Raw genomic sequence first — 19,822 nt, 5'->3', positions numbered from 1 at the left:
AGAAACTAGGTGTGAGCTATGGTAGGGGTTTGATTTTTTTTCCTGACGTATTGTTACCTGTTAATGATTGGTCAACATCTACAAGGGGAAGAAGTACACGCCCCCAGTGAAAGCTGTCTGATAACTTTTTTTTTCACATCCAAGAGGATGTTAATTCAATAAGTGCCAAATACTTTATTTGCTAATTTCTCTACAGTAGAGTGGCGGAAAAAAAAAAAACACACAAAATATTTTATTCCTCTCTGCAGCACCTATTACATAGTGTTTCCAGTTCAACTTAAAAAATTTGGGGAAAGGTTCTCTTTAATGCCATAGCTTTTTCACAGGGAATTGAACAGACCTGGCATAGTATCTCAATTCAGTGCAGATATTGTCTCCATAGCACGTCAATGAGGTTTGTTGCATATTCTTGCTGTGAAAGAATTCACAAGTTGCAGAATGCATATGTACAATGCAATGGCCTGCATAGAATATATGGAGATTTTCATACCTGGTTTGTATTTTCTTTAGATAAGGATTCACACAGAGGTGGCACCCCCCTCCCTGTTTATTTTAGCATTATGTCTCCTCTATGGCCTAAAGTTAGGTTTGCATACAGCAGATGCATTGTGAATTTGCAAAGCTGTAAAAACTTCATCGAAAGCGAAGAATACAATACGTTGGGTTTTTTCCCCCCCCTCTTGTTTTGAATTTTCCATAAAAAACACGGAATCCCTGATGCCATAGTGGAGCATGCACCTGGCTCTGGGTGCGGTGCCTGACCTGGATCACATTTTTTCCTCCATCCTGCAAAGCTGCAGTCGTGTTCTTGGCGATAAATTCCATATTAACAGCAGCTCCTAATGTGAAAACATTTATGACACATGTTTGGATGAGGAGACTGTAAATCCTCTCCTGCCCGAGGTGTGCGAGTGCATTGCTGTCAGCACCGCACGTTGCACCAGATGGACACGTCGCTGATGGCTCCACCTGACAGATCTCAGCTACATGACCGCACGCTTCAGGAGAGACGAACGGTGAGGGGTCCGAGATGTGTGGTGTCTAACTACAGACAAAGCCATACTGCTGGGGATGAGTTTCATGAATAGTCTCCTGTGGAGCCGCACTTACAAGTCTTAAAATGCTCTAGGAGGGGATTCCATGTACCCTTGCCACCTTCTCTACAAAAATAAGCCAAACTGAAGTTCAAAAGTAAAAAGTTCTGAAGTTAAATGACAAAAAGGGTGAAAATGCAAACAATAGAGGTCTCTGATACAACAAATGGTTAATAAAATGCAATTTTGGAGGAAATTGCAATCAATTAATATACGTAGGACTGTTTGTGACTTTCGGTCGTGGAATTTCATGGGGGAAATTTGGCACATGACGATTTTCAGACACAAAACTGACCTCATGTAGAAACTTCACAACTGCAAAATCTGCGCCAAGTTGTGAGGATTCGGGTGCGAAGATGCGGAGGATTTGGACAACTTTCACCCTTCGCGGTGGATATTGCTCGGGTACCGAGCTTTCTTAACATCTCATCTCCTCTGAAGGTACGGTAATACACAGCAAATCAGCAGTGAAAAGTCCGCGGTGTAACTGACTCGCATGGACAAAACCTTAGCACACCAGAGAAGTGGATAAAAGAGCTTAAAATCATCAAGAGTGCAGAAAGAGAACCTGTAGTGTACATTCACCTTCAGTAAGGACGTGTTAATTTATGCTGCAGATGTTTAGTACGGGTGTCAAACTTCGCACTGAACACTGGTGAAATCTGTGGCAAATCTATAGCAGTTCAGCAATGACATTTGCAGTGTTTTGATATAGATTTTTCTGGCTGAACATCCTAAAAAACGCTTCTAAAAGACAAGTATTTTTTAGCGTAGGTTTGTAGGAACACTTTTTCTTAGAACTATTTTGAACGCAGCTTTTGACAATTTCTTTCAGCATGATTTTTAGCGTTGATTTCAGGCCGGCATGTTGGATTCTGAAAGGCTGCAGCCTTTCAGAGGAAAAAAATAACTTGAATCATAGAATCATAGAATCGTAGAGTTGGAAGGGACCTCCTGGGCCATCTGGTCCAACCCCCTGCTCAAAGCAGGATTCGCTAAATCATCCCAGTCAGATGTCTGTCCAGCCTCTGTTTGAAGACTTCCATTGAAGGAGAACTCACCACTTCTCGTGGCAGCCTGTTCCACTCATTGATCACTCTAACTGTCAAAAAGTTTTTTCTAATATCTAATCTGTGTCTCTTCCCATTCAGTTTCATCCCATTGCTTCTAGTCTTTCCTTGTGCAAATGAGAATAAAGTTGATCCTTCTACAATGTGACAGCCCTTTAGATATTTGTAGACAGCTATTAAGTCTCCTCTCAGTCTTCTCTTTTGCAAACTAAACATTCCCAAATCCTGCAACCTTTCCTCATAAGACAGGGTTTGCAGACCGGTCACCATTCTGGTCGCTCTTTTCTGAACTTGCTCCAGTTTGTTGATGTCTTTTTTAAAATGTGGTGCCCAAAACTGGACACAATATTCCAGATGAGAAAGCCACAGGGGACTGAGCCGCAGGGAGACTTGTCAGACAAGCTCCTGCTACCTGGATTGACAGGCCTCTCCCTACATGTGTGTCGTGCCCTATCACTCAGGAGAGCAGGCAGGGACCCGCCTGTCTGACTAGTCTCTTGTGCGGTTTTTAAGTCATGGTTTTGTCTGAAATGACGCAGCAGTTCAGAATCAAAACATGTCTGGCTGATATCATGCAGCCAATGCCCGATACATGCTGCCTGATCTGCAGGCAGCATATATCAGCTGTCAGGGTCACTTTAACAGGAATTAAACACAACAGGAAAATAAAAAAGAGTGGCCTGCACTATAGACACGTTTTTATAATCAGGCCATGCTCCCACATAGTCAATGCTGCAATTAACTGTCCAAGGATGTGATTCCATGAAAATTTATGCTGTATTATATGCAAATAAAAAGCAGTTAAAAAACCGAGTTTACGCTAAGTGTGAACACTACATGAATAGAGAGCTTGTTTCATACCCCTCGGTGGGTGCGGGTCCCAGAGATCAGACCCCACTGACCATACAGTGTATAGCTGGGATACGTGAGGCTAGATTTGCAGGCCGCATCACACCTGCATGAACAGAAAGGTTATGTTTGCCTAAGGGCTTTAAGAGTTTTTTTTTTTAATAAACTCTCTGGAAATAGGTCCTGAAAGGCGGGATTTTACACACCGTCCATGCCATAGTGCGGGCCTTGTAATGCTCGGAGACCACCAACAGCTCAATAAGAATCCGTTTGCAGCTTTCAGGTGTCTGATGATCCCTATTTACAAAGCCCGCTCTGTTCTTGGCAGTTTTCCTCAGACTTAAACCTTTTATCCCGTGACCGCCCACACAGTTGTAGTGAGATAACGCCATCAGAGCTGCCAAAACACCATTTTATAAAAGTTATACGGTGTTAATTTAACATAACTAAGTAAAACATAGGTGACAGCAGCCCTATTTGGGATCTTAGGCTCACACACCCCGGGGTCTGATGGATGGACTGTCCGGGGCGGGAGGTCTGAGGGCACAGAGATAAAGGGATTTGGAAACGGTTCTGTTTAGGCCACTACAAGTTTCATATACAACGTGAAGGAATCATTTTCCACTCCACCTAGTTATGACTTTCCCTTGAAGATGTCATGTCTGCTCTCCTGGCATATCAGTTTAATGCCATTGTCTCCTCTTTGGCAAGAGCGCACCCGCTTCCCCAATCTCCTCTTTGGCAGGAGCACACCGGCTCTCTCCCCCCCCCCCCCCCCCCATCTCCTCTTTGGCAGGAGTGCACCCGCTCCCCCCCGTCTCCTAGCTCCCTGCTCGATTAAGGCTTCTTTTACACTTGCCGTGTTTTTTGCGGGCCACATTGCCGTAATTTCCACGGTGTTCTGCAAAAATAGGCCGCAAAAACATGGCAAGCGTAAAAGAAGCATAGCAGTTCGGATTAGAAGCAGCGTTGCCTCCGCTATTCATACATAGGAATGAACTTGATAGAAGCACATGTGCATGTATATTTACAAAATCAATTTAGGGCAGGTCAATATGGAATTACTGTAGGTAACAGTACCCACAGCTAAACTTCCCTGTGGTGCAGATTTCAAGCCAGGTTATCACAGGCAGGGGCGTAACTACCACGGTCGCAGAAGTCGCCACTGTGACCGGGCCCGGGGGGAGTCAGGGGCCCGGCAGACATATCTCCCAATCGTCCCGATTCTTGCAGGACAGTCTCATTTTTGACCCCCACCCGCGTCCCACACTAAGCCGCCACGCCCCCCCATGCACCCCATCCTCGCCCTCCCACAGAGACCCACCACACAGAGCAGCCCATCGCTAGGCTGTTTTCTCCAATGTGTCCACAGGACCTGTGATGAGGTCACAGGAGGGGAGGAGTCAGGGATCACATGATCAGGGACTTCGGTGTCTGCAGGACTCTGCTGTGCTGGTTGTCATGGTGCTGGATGAGGTAAAGTTTATGTGTGGGGTCAGGAGGGGTTTACCGGGTGGACGGAGCTGCGCGTGGACGGAGCGGAGCCGCGCGTGTATTTTAGCATGGGGGGCCCATTTGAAAGTTCGCACCAGGGCCCCCCAGTTACGTCACTGATCACAAGTATTTCTGCAGATTACCTAGCCATTTTTTGCACAGCTGTAAAGCTGCACTTCTATTTGCAGGTCACTTTCCGTTGCAGATACTATTCTCAGAGTGTACATAAGCATTCTGAAAGGGCATCTGTCAGATAATCAAATCCCTCCAACCAAGTCATTGTGTGGATTTTTGTAATGTAAATCCATATACACCATTATATATTTTATCTGTTGCTGCATTCTCAAGAAATCAGTATTTTAAATCATATGAAATTTAGGTGATAAGTGCTATGGGTGTGACAGAGCACTTCCCGAGCCTTTGCTTTCCCCACCAGCATTGGTCTCTTTAGCTTAAAGTCTCATTTCTTTGCCTGGTGCCTGGAATCACACAGACGGTGGCTATCAATGCAGCTAAAGAAGGTGGTGCTAGGCAGGGAAACAAACACTAGAAGCACAGGCTTTGAAAGTGCTCGGTCACACCCAAAACACTTAACATCTCATTTGCATATTAATGAAAAACACTGTTTAGTTAGACATTATAAAGGGGTCTATGAATTTATATTTTATAGACCTGCATGCCCATATATGCGTTTTGTTTTGGTTTTTTTTTTTGGGGGGGGGGGGGGGGGGGACGACGTTGACCTTATTGACAGATTCCATTAAAAATCTCAAGTGCAGAACAATTCAATACATTGTTAGGTTGCTAATCTGCAGCAAAGGTATAGTGGATTTGTCATGTCCACATACCCATCACAGGGTTTTTCAGGTTTCTGAAAGCTCTTGTCCCCCAGGTTCAATTTTTTTTTAATTTCCTTTACTCACCCTCCCCAGGTCCAGCATTGAGTCGTTGCCCCCAATGTCTGTAATTTTCAGTAGTGCTGACGTCACGTCGACAGCACTGCAACCAATAACTGAGATCAGCAGTTCTGCCCGAGTACACAGCACAAGATGGCGAGATTACTGACTGCAGCGCTATCGATGTTACGTCCGCATTGCACGTAATAACAGACATCATGGACCTGGGGAGGAGGAGTAAAGCTCAGTTTGCTTTAAAAAAAATGCCTGTAGACAGGGGGTTTCGGAAAACAGAAAACCTCTGTAATGTTCGGCAGAGACGCGCTGTTTAGCTCAACAAACACTTCAACATGTTTTATTTACTTCCATGACGCATGGCCTGTATAACTAACCTTTTCAGCTGGCTCCAGACTCGAATCCAGAGTAAATCCTGATCTATAAAATCCCGAGTTACATCAGCAGATATAAATTCTGAAAGGTTACAAAAAGGTTACGATCTCCCAGTACATAAGACTAGCCGGCCTTGTGTTGCATCCTGTCGTAGACATTGGAGAGAAGAGGTCAGTGGTCTACGGCAGCTCTGGGGGTCGTGCAGAGGAAACGCCATAGAATTATGTATATTTTTCCTGGTAGCAGAAATGTGCAATGGTATAGTGACGGCCTGATAACAGCTCATAGGGAAGGAGCAATAATCGTAAAGAAATATGCACAACGGTAAAATTATACTAATTAATAAGAGATAGACATGTTAAAGGGGCTCTCCATTTCTCGTAAACTATTGTGCCCCATGCAGTTATGCGGGGGGGAGTGGTGCTTTACTTACCTTTGGTTAGCGCATGACTGAGCTCAGTGACTAGTGCCATCTGTACAGGAGTCACTGCTGCAGACAAACTACAAGGACCGGGGCAGCTGCATAGCACTAAAATCAGGGAGGGCGCTTTTTAACACTGAACTACAAAGAGAAGCAGAAGCCAACAGGGTATCACTTAGATTAGTGAATGCCGCCATTATGACAGATTTTACATTTAGCAATGAAGCAGAGCTGAAGAAGCTAACCCCTCCCTCACCAGACTCTGTATACACAAGGTCTACAGACAGTGAGCTGCTTATCACAGGAGGGGGCGTGTAGGACCAGGGCAACCAGCTAGTCACAGCACTGATAAGCTACTGATGCTAAAACAATCATTGTAGGCAAACAAAACCTGGGAGCTTGATGAGAGACATCACTGAAATCTGTGATTTAGCCACTACCTCATGCCGTCTTCAGATTGCAATGCAAAAACCTGCTGACAGATTCCCTTTAACGGGAACAACCCCTTTAACACTATGGGAAAACACAGTAAAAGAGTCACACCAAAAACAAACAATTGCCCCAATCCCTACTGTAAGGCTGTGTGCCCACGATGCGATTTTTAAGCGTTTTTGCTGCGATTTTCGGCGCAAAAACGTTTAAAAAATCGTGTACAGAACGCCCCCCATGCATTCCTATGGCATTCCGCACATGCTGTGCTAATGCTGCGCTTTTTTCCGTGGCGGAATCGCATCACGGAAAAAATATCACAGTATGCTCATTCTTTTGTGCGGAATCGCAAAGAATTGCTGCGATTCCGCACCCATAGGAATGCATGAGAATCGCTTACTTCCCGCATGTGGCTATGCCCACTATGCGCGAAGTTAAGCGTCTCATGTGCGGTTGGTACCCACGGTGTGGAGGAGAGGAGACTGTCCTCCAGGCCCTGGGTACCATACCCCTGTAAAAAAAAAAAAATAATAATCGGGGTATATTTACCTTCCGACGTCCCGCGCTGCATTCCCGGCCTAAGCGTTCCCAGTAATGCCTTGCGGCAAGGTCCTGTGATGACGTAGTCGCGCGTGACTCTAGCGGTCTCGTGAAATCGCTATAACAACGCAAGACCAACGTCATCACAGGTCTCGCAAGGCATTACTGGGAACGCTGAGGCTCGGGATGGCAGCGCGGGACGTCGGAAGGTAAATATACCCCAATTTTTTAATTTTTTTAATTTTTTACATTCTCTTTTACTATTGAGGCAGCATAGGCGGCCTCAATAGTAAAAACCTGGTCACACTCGTCAAACACTATGTTTGACGTGTGACCAACCTGTCAATCACTTTCCAAGCGATGCTTCAAATCACTTGGAAAGTGCTTGAATATCGCACGCGAAAATCGCGGCAAAAATCGCGCGGAAAAAAACGCGCAATTTCTGGGAAGGAGTCCGGTTTTCAGTGTCTGGATTTAAACGCTACGTGGGCACATAGCCTAAAGGTACTGTCACACTTAGCGATGCACCAGCGATCCCGACCAGCGATATGATGCGGTCAGGATCGCTGGTGCATAGCTAAGTGGTCGCTAGTGAGCTGCCACACAGGCAGATCTCACCAGCGACATAGCAGGGGTCGGGGGTCGCTACTTACCTGTCAGACGAGGCGATCCTGACGTCCTCCCGCCCGCGCCCACGCGTCGCTCGTCGGCGCCACAGGAAGCCCAGCAGGAAGCTGACGACAAGAAACGGCCCAGGACGATCTCGCGCGATCAGAGATAACCAGTGGGGGAGAGGTCGGAGGTAAGTATCAGACATAGCGATATCGCTAGCAATATCGCTGTAACGTCACAAAAACCATCCAGATAGTATTGGGGAGAAAATGACGGCACATGTTGAAATACACCAACCATCCTTTTGTTTCAGGAGATAAGTCAGAAGATGTGTCAGACATAGATTTGCTTCACTCTCTCCAAAGAAAACACATGTATGCTATAAGCCGGGAATGCATCTGTATGGGGAGTTGGGAGTGAAAGTTGTTGGATGAAAGTGCGTTGGGCCCTATGCCGTCTAAAGTGTATGTGGGTTTGGTACGGTAACCAATAAAGGAGTCCAATTCAGGATTGAGTGTCAGTGCTGCTTATTCTTAACATGTTTCGAAGTATTCTTACTTCTTTAGGCGTCCCACTGTGGTTCTCCTGAAGAAGTAAGAATACTTCGAAACGCGTTGCGATTAGACTACTCTGCTGCTTTTCTTGTTCCCCTCTGCTTTTTTCGTCTATGGGCACTTTACTACTTTATGGTGCTTAGCAATACACTAACTAACAAAGACTTAATTCCCGCAAAAGACACTCATTACCACAGCTCTATAGCAACTATTACAAACATGGCAATTTAATCCAGACATTGGCCAGTTTTATTGAGCACCAGTTTTCCTCCCGGGCCCTGAGTATTGTAGCTATAAACATTTATTCAAGTGTCTCGAGCTAAAACAATAGGTTTTCCTCTGGAAATCAGTCCGTAAGAATTCAGCGAACAGCTGTGAGCGCTATCAAAAGAATTGCCTCATGCAACATCCGTCTCCATGGAGAAAAGCGGGCCTTGGTGGCGGTACACAGCGAGGTTACATTGGGTAGCAGAGCAAAAACAACACAAACTTCTAGATGTTCAGTTATATATGTATGAAATGGACTGGAGCTTATTAGAGAGACCTGATCGCAGCCTCCTACAGACAGCACTTGGCCATATTATGGCTTGGCTGAAACGAGCAATCAAGTAGAGCTCTTACATGGATACATGGTACTTTAAGAGGAGGAAATTTTTCAGATTTCTCACAAATCCCAAAAAATAAATAAAAGTTAATAGTGGAGATATGTTCCAATGTATGCTGTCATACAGATCTAATCTCCCCTATAGTTCCACCATTTAGCATGTAGTAGAGCTCCATATGGCGTCACACAGATTCACTGCGTCTCCATAATATAAAGCTACAAGGAGCTCCATGTGCCTCAGCGCCGCCTCCTTCACATGACCAAGAACGCACAAAACTAATATCTTTCCATTCTATATAGCAACAGACACCTGTTCTTAAGTTTCACGTTGTGCCAGAAAATGCTTTTACTTCACATCCATTGGAAATAAAAGATGAACGTTACAAAGGAGACTTCTCCCACACGTCCCATTACAAGGCCAAGTTCACATTAGGCTGCTATTCCATGTTCCCGCCAGATGTTAACTTGACAGCATTTTTAACCTCTTCCCGCTAGGCGATGTACGATTACAGAGCTGGCACAGCAGCGATGCCCACACAATCCAAACTGTTATGAATGAGTCACCGGAGGAGAAAACAAAAATACAAGCTAAGTCCAGAAAACCGGAGAGGTTGGTAGCTATCGGATTGCAGACCCCTGATCCTATACACCACAACTAACAGTAGCCGTGAGGGGTTCCTACGGTGCCCTAGACCCCTCGTCACAGCCGGAGAACTACATAAGCCTAAAGAAGGAAAGGGGAAATCTAAACTGCCCCAGAGCAGAGCCCAAAGCAATAGACAGCCCCCAACATGTATTGTCGGTGAAAAACAGATGAAAACACAAACAGACAGAAAGACAGGCTGAGCAAACGATGGGGCCCAACTAACTAGATAGGACAGGACAGAAAAGATGCTGGCTGCAATCTGCAAAAAACCCTACCAAAAATGTCCCAACCGTCTGATAGGGAAAAAGGCCCTTAAGTCGCTAGACTTCAAAATCACCATATCAGCACTCAGGTATATTCTGAAAACAGAGCAAAGATAAACTGATCAGAGACAAAAATGGAATTCAGCCAGTCCCAACCAGGACTGGCTAAATACAAACACTAAGGAAACCAGACAAAATCTCATGGAATAATAACAGGGCAAAAACTTAGCTTCTAGTAGACAGGAACTAAGCTGGATGCAAGAGCTCTGAGCAGTAAGGATCACCAGCAGCCCTGCAGGGCGTCGGCTGCCTTATATCCACTCAGAAATTCCAGATGTCCAATCACACTCCGCCTGTTCAGATGACAGGTTCTTCCCATCCCAATCAATTTCACTACCTCTCTTCACCAGCAGAGGGAGTTCATCAGACATCAAAGGTGAAGGGGAGAATGAACTCACAACACCAAACCATCTAAATGCCAAGATACTGGAATTGATCAAAAGTTAAATGTAGTAAATGAAAATTACAGATGGCAATGACTTAAAAAAAAAAAAAATAAAAAAGTAATAACACACACACACACACACATATATATATATATACACATACACACACTCAAAAAAAAATATACATTTGGTAGCCTTATATCTTGAAGCTCACACTTCATTTAGGTCTTAAATCAGAGGCATAAGTCGCAAATGTTCTATGGAGGTATATGCCAAAATAGCTTCTGTTGGGCATATGTTGGACACTTTTTTGCAATATAAAGAAAAAAGGCATGCCATGTGCTGCATTTTTGCTTGTTCTGCACTGGAAAACAAAATAGGCGAACACGTCGACTACCAAAATTAAAGTGGGAATTCATCATTCAATTCTCGCCAGAAAACATTCAGCGTTGTGCAAAAATTCTAACACTGAGTTTTTAGCCCAGCTCTAATACTTTTCAAAAAAGCGAAAGGGGGATGTGCCCTAGTGTGACCCCATAAATTCATTGTAATTTACACCGAAAGTGGCTTAAATTATAGCGGAACTGTACTCCAGGCCATGGCTGGGCAAAAGGAGGGTGCGCGTCTTCAAGAATTTGGCGTATCTTACTCCACAGTAAAGAACCTCCAGAATTGATCAGTTCCTCCCTATGTTATTTGCAGAATAAAATGATACCAGAGACTACGAGACCCCAATACGCAGAAGAAAAACCCTAAAGTCTCACACAGACGTTCTATATAAAACATGAAATTTGGGTCACACCATCGACAATAAATAAGTTAGACTATGACATCTCTCACATGGCAGAAATACTGTGCAAGTCTCATATTAGGGAGACGCAGGGACTATGTGCTGCCATATAATGTTTCTCGAGGTGCGGCTTAAATATAGTTATGCCACAAGAAGACGTCTAAAGGAGCACAGCAAAAAACTTCTGCATGCCTCCATTGGAATCGAAGGCATAGAGGTACATCAGAGGGCTCATGCCTTTCCATGGCTATTACAGCTTTGCAGAAAATGGTGCATTTATACAGCTACATGAACCGATGTTACTCAACCAAAGGGAACAGAAAGATGCTTTGTTTTTTTTGATTGGATGGAAGTCCATTTAACAGCAGTTAGCTACTGAACTTTATTAATGGTTAAAACAGCAAAGAAAGGAACTAGGAATTAGAGACCGTTGGGGACCCAGGAAAGGTCAAAATGGTAGCGTCAGAGAATTGGGAAGGAAGGCATCACTGAGGATTTTTTTCATACCATTCTAGAAAGAAAATAAAAAAGGCTCGTCCACTTTGTTTTAAAGTTGAGTGCTCTTTAAATAAGCTTGACTTGTGATTGCCATAAACTTTGAGAACAGTAAGGAAAATCTGACAAAGTAAACAAAGTAAAACTTGTACATGTGTTCAGTAGGTTCCACAGAAGCAGCTTGTAGCAGAGAAGACCACAGGCTGACATCTGATTCCTAAACACAGAGGATCATCAAAACCTTCTGCTTATCTCTATATCCATAAACAGAAGACTCGCACAGACGGACCTCAATCAACAATCTGGAGCGGTTATAGAAACAGGCTACTAGACAGCGAAGAGACAATCAGAAACAAAAAGTCACAGGACAATTGGTTGTGAGAATGTGTGCCGATCAATAATACGGCAATCAAGAGGCTCACGAGCCGCAATCAAGAGGCTCACGAGCCGCAATCAAGAGGCTCACGAGCCGCAATCAAGAGGCTCACGAGCCGCAATCAAGAGGCTCACGAGCCGCAATCAAGAGGCTCACGAGCCGCAATCAAGAGGCTCACGAGCCGCAATCAAGAGGCTCACGAGCCGCAATCAAGAGGCTCACGAGCCGCAATCAAGAGGCTCACGAGCCGCAATCAAGAGGCTCACGAGCCGCAATCAAGAGGCTCACGAGCCGCAATCAAGAGGCTCACGAGCCGCAATCAAGAGGCTCACGAGCCGCAATCAAGAGGCTCACGAGCCGCAATCAGACGAATTATCATATAACATTAGTATCCTTTATGAAAAGCAGCGATACCCATTATCAGTACTGAGCCTTAATGGCTTCACACTGTGAAACTACACAGACTAATGCATAGAACAAATATATTAACGAGTAAACTTTCACAGACATGTGACTACCATAACTACCATCAGCATTGTATTAAGAAAATATATTAGTTTTCAATGGTGAACCATTGTTAGGTTGTTCAGTGTCAGAAAAACACAATTTCACATAGGCATAAAAAATTGAAGTCATAAAATAAAATAGGGCTGGACTGCAGGTCTCATTATCTGAACCAACAACACAAGGACCAAAGATGACATCAGTTCACGCCACAGACCCCCAGGAAAACAGGGACTGATACATATACACAGTTCTGAACAAAAGTTTGAACACACACCTGTTCATGCAAAATGATTCTACTTGTTCTTATTGGAATGTGCACATTGTGGAATCAGTCTGACGGAGGAAAGTCCGCGACTGTACACACATGGAAACGAGGAGTAAAGAAACACATGTGAAAAAACAGACTAACTGTTGAACCTTAGATTCTCAAAGTACCCCCTTTTACTCTGATGACAACTTTACACGCCATTAGCATTTTCTACAGTAGCTTCATCAGATCATCACCTGGAATGGCTTCCAAGGAACAGGTATGCTTTGCCAAGAGTACATTTGTGGAATCCCTAGACTTCAGGAAGTGTTTGCAGTTATCAAGTGTGTTTATGGAGCTGTGCACTAACACTGCCTCTGCAACAGTGCTGAGCCATATTCCACAACTGTTCTAAGTCATAGTATCACTCAAGTATGTAAAGAGAAATAACAGCCAGGATGATAAACATGACTCTGATGAGGACCACCCAAGAAAGAAAGACCCAAAACTACCTTTGCTGCATGGGATAAGCTCATCAAAGTTACTAGTCTCAAAAGAAGCACCTCAGAAAACAGCTCCCACACATGATTCACAAACATCAAGTAACTGACTTCTCAACGTCAACTGTCCATAGGACTAGTCAAAACAAGCCTTTCTTGTCAAATTGCTGCAGAGAAGCCTCTACTGAGGACAGCAGACTAGAAGAGGAGACTTGTTTGGGTCAAGTAACACAAGTACAGAACATTAAATTTGTGGTAATCTGTATTGACGTCTGAGGACTCAAATTTGAGATTTTTGGGACTAACCATGTCTTTGTGAGAAGCAGGGAAGGGGAGTGGTTGGTTTCTACATGTGTGGTGCCCACCACAAAGCCTTGTGGAGGAGGCGTAATTGTGTTTGGGGGTGCTTTGCCAGTAAGCCTGTTGATGATTTATTCCAAATTCAAGTCACCCTTACCCATCATGGATACCACAGCATTCTGCAATGACATGCCATCCCATCTGGTTAGCACTAAGTGAAACCATCATTTGTGTTGGAATTGTACGATGCCTCAAAACACCTCCAGGCCATGTAAGGGCTATGTGGCCAAAAAGGAAAATGGTGGAGGACTGTGTCAGATGACATAGTCGCAACCCAGTTGAGATGGTTTGGGATGACTTGGATTGTAGAGTGAAGGCAAAGCAGCCAACAAGTGCTCATTATCTCTGGGAATGCCTTCAAGTTTGTTGAAAGCCATTCTAGGTGATGGCCTGATGAAGTTACTAGAGAGAACGGCAATGGGGTGTAAAGCTGTCAGAATAAGACGGACACTTTAAGAGACTTAATATTTCTGGTTTGTTTCACATATGTTTCTTTACTTCTGCTTTCCATGTGTGTGCCTTTGTGGCTTTATTGCCTTCAGTCTGAAACTACAATGTGCACATTCCAATAAGAGCAAGAAAACCATTGCACGCAGAGTTCAAAGTTTGATGGCTACTGTACATACGTTCATATTCTACCATTGGAGGATAGTAGAGAGGCCCAGTTTGACATATTGTGTTCAGCCAACTTTTATTTAATGTTTGTAGGAAACTTTAGTTTCTGTGAGCTCACCTGTAAAATGCAGGAATGTCATGAGTGACATCGCTGTATGATTTTAACTTTGGGATGTCAAGATCAGTAGGGAAAAAAAAAAAAAAAATGAATCAGAGGAAATTTGATGGTGTGCCAAAAAGGCCCCTGTTCTCAGCGGACCGATCTTATCACTCTGAAGATTGAAGCTACTAGCCATGTACTAGACATACTGGACAGCCAAAAAAGATAGTTTAGGCCATTTTCTATTGTGCGTTTTTGGAACACAAGCGTGTTTGGCAATGAGCAACCCATAGCCAATATCTGATGAAAACTTGATCTGCTATGAGAGTGTTTCAGTGATTGTTGGGTTCTGTGGAATAGATCAAGTCATTTAAAGTCAAATCCATTAATGGAAACCCAAACCACAAAACAGATTGCGAATGATCAGTTATGTTGTCCCAACCGTTGTCTTAGCTCATAGCGACATTCACAGCCCAATTGTGAACCACAGGTTATTCAACTCCAGTCCTCAAAAGCTACCAACAGTTCAAGTTTTCCTTAGTATGTCCCAGGAGATTATCACCTGGTCAATACTAAGGAAATTCTGAAAAGATGATCTGTTGGTGGCTTGCGAGGACTTGAGTTGAGAAGCACTGCCCTAGCGTATGGTCAACAATTTGAGTTGAGGAGCACTGCCCTAGCGTATGGTCAACAATTTGAGTTGAGGAGCACTGCCCTAGCGTATGGTCAACAATTTGAGTTGAGGAGCACTGCCCTAGTGTATGGTCAACAATTTGGCTGATGCTGACAGTCACTTCATACAGATTTTGCAGCTTCGGATTCTCAATAGATGAACCCTGGACACTGCAGAAAGGTAAAATCACAGGTGAAAATCTTCCTTTTCCACAAAAAACTAAACACACAGGATGATTTGATTTCTGTGTTAATATTTCCAGCTACATGTAAATGCATACTGCTAAATTTGCAGCAATTCAAAGGCATCCCAACTTGGCTTAAAGAGGTAATCTGTCTCGTTTCACTTCTGCATCGTGAGGTGACGTGACACCTACAGACCCATGCGAGCGGCAGGTACTGAACACCTGTCCTACTCTCATGAATAGGACATGCGCACCATAACTTTTGGCACCTATGGCACCGTATTTAATGCCTCACACTTAGCACCACCATGTTACAATTTCGTCTAGTAACTACTGACAAGGCTTCTGTATGTGCCAAGTACTGGAGCTTGTGGCATGATGGAGATATTTTTGGAAGCGGTGAGCACAGTAGACTGTGGATGTGAGCAGCATAAGAATACACAATCATGGTACGGTCGAAAAAAACTCTGAACGGCACGTTCAGATGTGGCAGAACTAATCGTCCGGTCGTGAAGTCGCCTAATTTGTGGCTTTTGACAGCAGGTAACGTACAACAATGAGCAGAAGATGCATTTGAGCAGTTCCCCGCTACATCTGTACATCACAGTGATCACGGGAGCCAAGTAGCGGCAGTCACGACTTACTGACGACTCCACGGCTCACAACTAGGAGCTAATCAGGTCTTCATTCCCGCAGGTTGTATAACGGCACAATTGACACTGAACGCCTCCATTGTCACAGTTTGGAAGTTACGTGTTAGGTGTGTAAAATGCTGTGACATGAACACTGGAGTGTGCAGACCCAGAGCTGACATCGTACCCGTCACCAGTGGTGCCTGCTCTGAAATATTTGGGTACAGTTTTTGCAAATCGATCGAAAGTGGAAACTTAGGCTGTGTTCACACGTTGCATTTTTTCCCCCAGGTGGTCACCTTGCAGCTTATTGCAGTACCAGCAAAGACTGTACCAAATTTCAACCACAAAAAAAAAAAAAAAAAAGAATCCATGCAGAGAATAACCGGTGGATATTGTAGGGTATGTCCCGTGCAGCAAATAAGCTACGTCTTACGCATATAAAGGCATGCAAACGATAAAATAAGGCAGTTTTCCCACCTGCTGGGAATGTAATGGCTGCAGCTTCCTCCTGACCCAGAACTGTGCAGGGTAGTGAGTTAGTGGAGAACGGCAGTACAAGAACCCTGAAGAGATCCAATGACCTTGGAGTATGCGCACACGGCGACCATAGGATGCCGGCGGCCTGCCGAGGTCTTGCCATGTAAAGTTTCTTCAGGAAAAAGCTGGCGGTCTCTTTTCTGGAGAAGCTTTGCGGCAGTTTTGCTGGAGTTTGGCCGCAGGTGTCTTTTTCTATAGTCCAAGCTATAACTAACAAGCAGGTCTACGAGCAGGTCACTTCTTTTAACCGCTTAATGTTTTCCAACCCATGAAGAGGTTAAAAGAAGCAATAAAAGACCAAACATGCACAGCAAGGTTGTTTTCACATTACTGTGCAATATGATCATTTTTTGCAGTGTTTTGGTGGCACTAGAAAAAAAAAAAGTTGTGTGTACGCATTCTTTCGGTTTTTGGAAAAATCCTCTACCCCGGTGGCAGTTAGTTTAAAAACAAACTAACTGAGCTTTACTCGCCCTCCCTTGGTCTCAGACTGGGTCCCCGCACTGCTGCCAGTGTGTTATTTCTGCAGCGCTGACGTCATGCCAGTTACTGAGCCGGCACAGGCCGCTGAGCTCGGCGGTTGGGTGCAGCGCTGCCAACGTGATGTCAGAGCTGCAAACAACAAGAGCAGAGGCAGAGACTCCGCGGTGGACCTAGGGAAGGTGAGCAAAGCACAGATTGTTTGCTTTTTTAAATAAACTGCAGCCTGGAGACAGGGGTTTTTCTAAGAAGGAAAAAACCCTTTAAAGGGCACATTCACACATCCATATTTTCAGCCATTGCGCTCTCCATGGGCTTAAGGCACAATAAATCAACCCAATAATAAACAGTAATGAGTTTTCAAACAGACCAAGGGTCCACGCGAGTAAATAATCAGAGCACGCGCTAGTCTTCTCCGATTCACGGACCAGACTGGCTCATGGCAATCACTGGCAGCCCCTGCACTCCTCCATTACAGTGAGACCCCGCACTGAGCTGTATCCCCCCATTCAAGTGATAAGATCGATCACCTATTAATTAGCGCTGGACATCCCTTCAAGACAAAAGGAGAAATCTTCAATATGCAGGAAAATTCTTTCGCGATTAGTCCACATACCCGTTACTGAATGAGATCTAATGAGATCTTACAGGCACAAATCCAGGAGCAAAGTCGGGGGCAGATCTGCCCTGTGCCTTCAGGGGTGGGGATTCCAGCCGTCAGACCACCACCGAGTCAGGTGATCCACAATAAAGGGGTTTTCTCAGTGTTTTTTCTATACTGCAAATATTCCTTAGGATTGCATCAATTAAAAGTAACATCAGCAGCCTTGGGGCTCGTTCAGACAAGCTCAGAATCGGTCCTTGTACTGTGTGGGCGCCATGGATGGCAAGGCCTACGGAATCAGATAAACAGGTAAAATTATTTTTCAAATTCTGCCATATGGTTCCAGATATTGTTTTTTTTTTTGTCCATGAGGGGGGTGGGACTTATAGGGTAATTATGCAGAGCAGCATAAAGCCACGCCCTCTTGGAAAAGATCCTAAAGATGAGCACTAAATAAAGAGTGCCCAAATCTCTAGTTCTGCAAGGCAGATTTTATAAAAGTAAGAAACGGAATACTCGTGAGAGCAGCGGGAATAAAATAAGAGCAATGGTCACTTTCTGACCTGATGAAGGGTCCTCTATGTCAGGGTTCCCCAACTCCAGTCCCCAACGCGCACCAACAGATCATGTTTTCAGGATTCCCTTAGTATTGCTCAGGTGATAATTGCTTCACCTGTGCAATACAAAGGGAATCCTGAAAACATGATCTGTTGGTGGGCCTTGAGGACTGGAGTTGGGGAAACCTGCTCCATGTGACCCCTCACACGATGTGGGACCTGTGCAGAGGTGTCCGGCACATGCCCCAGAGATGATACCGGGGGAGGGGGCAACGCAGGCGCATGCCCCAGAGATGATACCAGGTGGGGTGGGGGGGGCAACGCAGGCGCATGCCCCAGAGATGATACCAGGTGGGGTGGGGGGGGCAACGCAGGCGCATGCCCCAGAGATGATACCAGGTGGGGTGGGGTGGGGGGGGCAACGCAGGCGCATGCCCCAGAGATGATACCAGGTGGGGGGGGGGGCAACGCAGGCGCATGCCCCAGAGATGATACCAGGTGGGGGGGGGGGCAACGCAGGCGCATGCCCCAGAGATGATACCAGGTGGGGGGGGGGGCAACGCAGGCGCATGCCCCAGAGATGATACCAGGTGGGGGGGGGGGGCAACGCAGGCGCATGCCCCAGAGATGATACCAGGTGGGGGGGGGGGGCAACGCAGGCGCATGCCCCAGAGATGATACCAGGTGGGGGGGGGGGGGCAACGCAGGCGCATGCCCCAGAGATGATACCAGGGGGGGGGCAACGCAGGCGCATGCCCCAGAGATGATACCAGGGGGGGGCAACGCAGGCGCATGCCCCAGAGATGATACCAGGGGGGGGGCAACGCAGGCGCATGCCCCAGAGATGATACCAGGGGGGGGGCAACGCAGGCGCATGCCCCAGAGATGATACCGGGGGGGGGGCAACGCAGGCGCATGCCCCAGAGATGATACCGGGGGGGGGGCAACCCAGGCACATGCCCCAGAGATGATACCAGGTGGGGGGGGGGGGGCAACGCAGGCACATGCCCCAGGGATGATACCAGGGGGGGGCAACGCAGGCGCATGCCCCAGAGATGATACCAGGTGGGGGGGGGCAACGCAGGCACATGCCCCAGAGATGATACCAGGGGGGCAGCACTGGCATTGGGTATGATCTCTGGATGCCAGGGGAGTTCTGGAGTTTATCATGAAAACTTGTCACCACTTCCCACAGTCAGTGATGGCTGTCACATGTACAGACGCCATTCACTGCTCTGGAATATTGGCACATGCCCTCAGACTACACACATAAAGCCTGTGCACACAATGCAGTCAGTGGCCAGCGGCAATTCTGCTACTTGCACTGCTCAGCCAGGTTACAGTCGAGCTGCAATACTCCACAGCTCCACCAGCTGAAAGCCAGACACGCCGCCCCTACACAGGTGCATCCCGCCGGTACCTGCACGGTGCTCCCCGGCCGCGGCGCAGACTCCTCTCACCGGGACCTCCGCTCTCCACTGCCTCCCCCGCCTCTCCAGCTCCGCTGCCAGCTGCGATCACGTGGTGCGAATTCATGTCCACGCCCCCTCCCCATGTGCAGAATGTGTGTATGTGCAGGCTGAGGGGGGCGTGGCAGCCTGCTGGGCACTTGTCCAATGAGATAGCGAGGGGTGTGGTCAGGAATGTGGCACAGGCACACTGCCGTCGGAAAGGTCGAGGGCGGTGCTGTAACCCTGCGCTCTCCAGGGAATCAGCCTCTGGGAAGGGAAGGGTTAAACGTGTGTCTTCTGCGTCAATAGTGTGCACATATAATGGAGGGTGCGGCGCCTGTGGTGCTGACACCAATGCTGCCTGGTGCTGACACCACTGTTGGTGCTTGTTATTTGTTATCCC

General features: G+C 46.1%; 1 protein-coding gene across 10 annotated transcripts in view; it reads right to left on the bottom strand.

The window, feature by feature from the left end:
* The window catches only part of PPP2R3A (protein phosphatase 2 regulatory subunit B''alpha), a 207,609-nt gene extending 188,035 nt beyond the window's left edge, over nucleotides 1–19,574 (bottom strand). For all 10 annotated transcript variants that reach the window (XM_073576490.1, XM_073576481.1, XM_073576479.1 and 7 more), the window contains exon 1: nucleotides 19,389–19,574. The gene's annotated coding sequence lies outside the window, so the exon portion shown is untranslated. The remainder of the gene's footprint in view (nucleotides 1–19,388) is intronic.
* Nucleotides 19,575–19,822: the final 248 nt, after the last annotated feature.

Source organism: Dendrobates tinctorius, unplaced genomic scaffold (assembly GCF_039654945.1).
Source record: "Dendrobates tinctorius isolate UK_male_01 unplaced genomic scaffold, ASM3965494v1 ptg000049l, whole genome shotgun sequence".
Classification (NCBI taxonomy): domain Eukaryota; kingdom Metazoa; phylum Chordata; class Amphibia; order Anura; family Dendrobatidae; genus Dendrobates; species Dendrobates tinctorius.
Note: the sequence above shows the minus strand (reverse complement) of the source record. Positions and strands in the feature narration are given on the sequence as shown.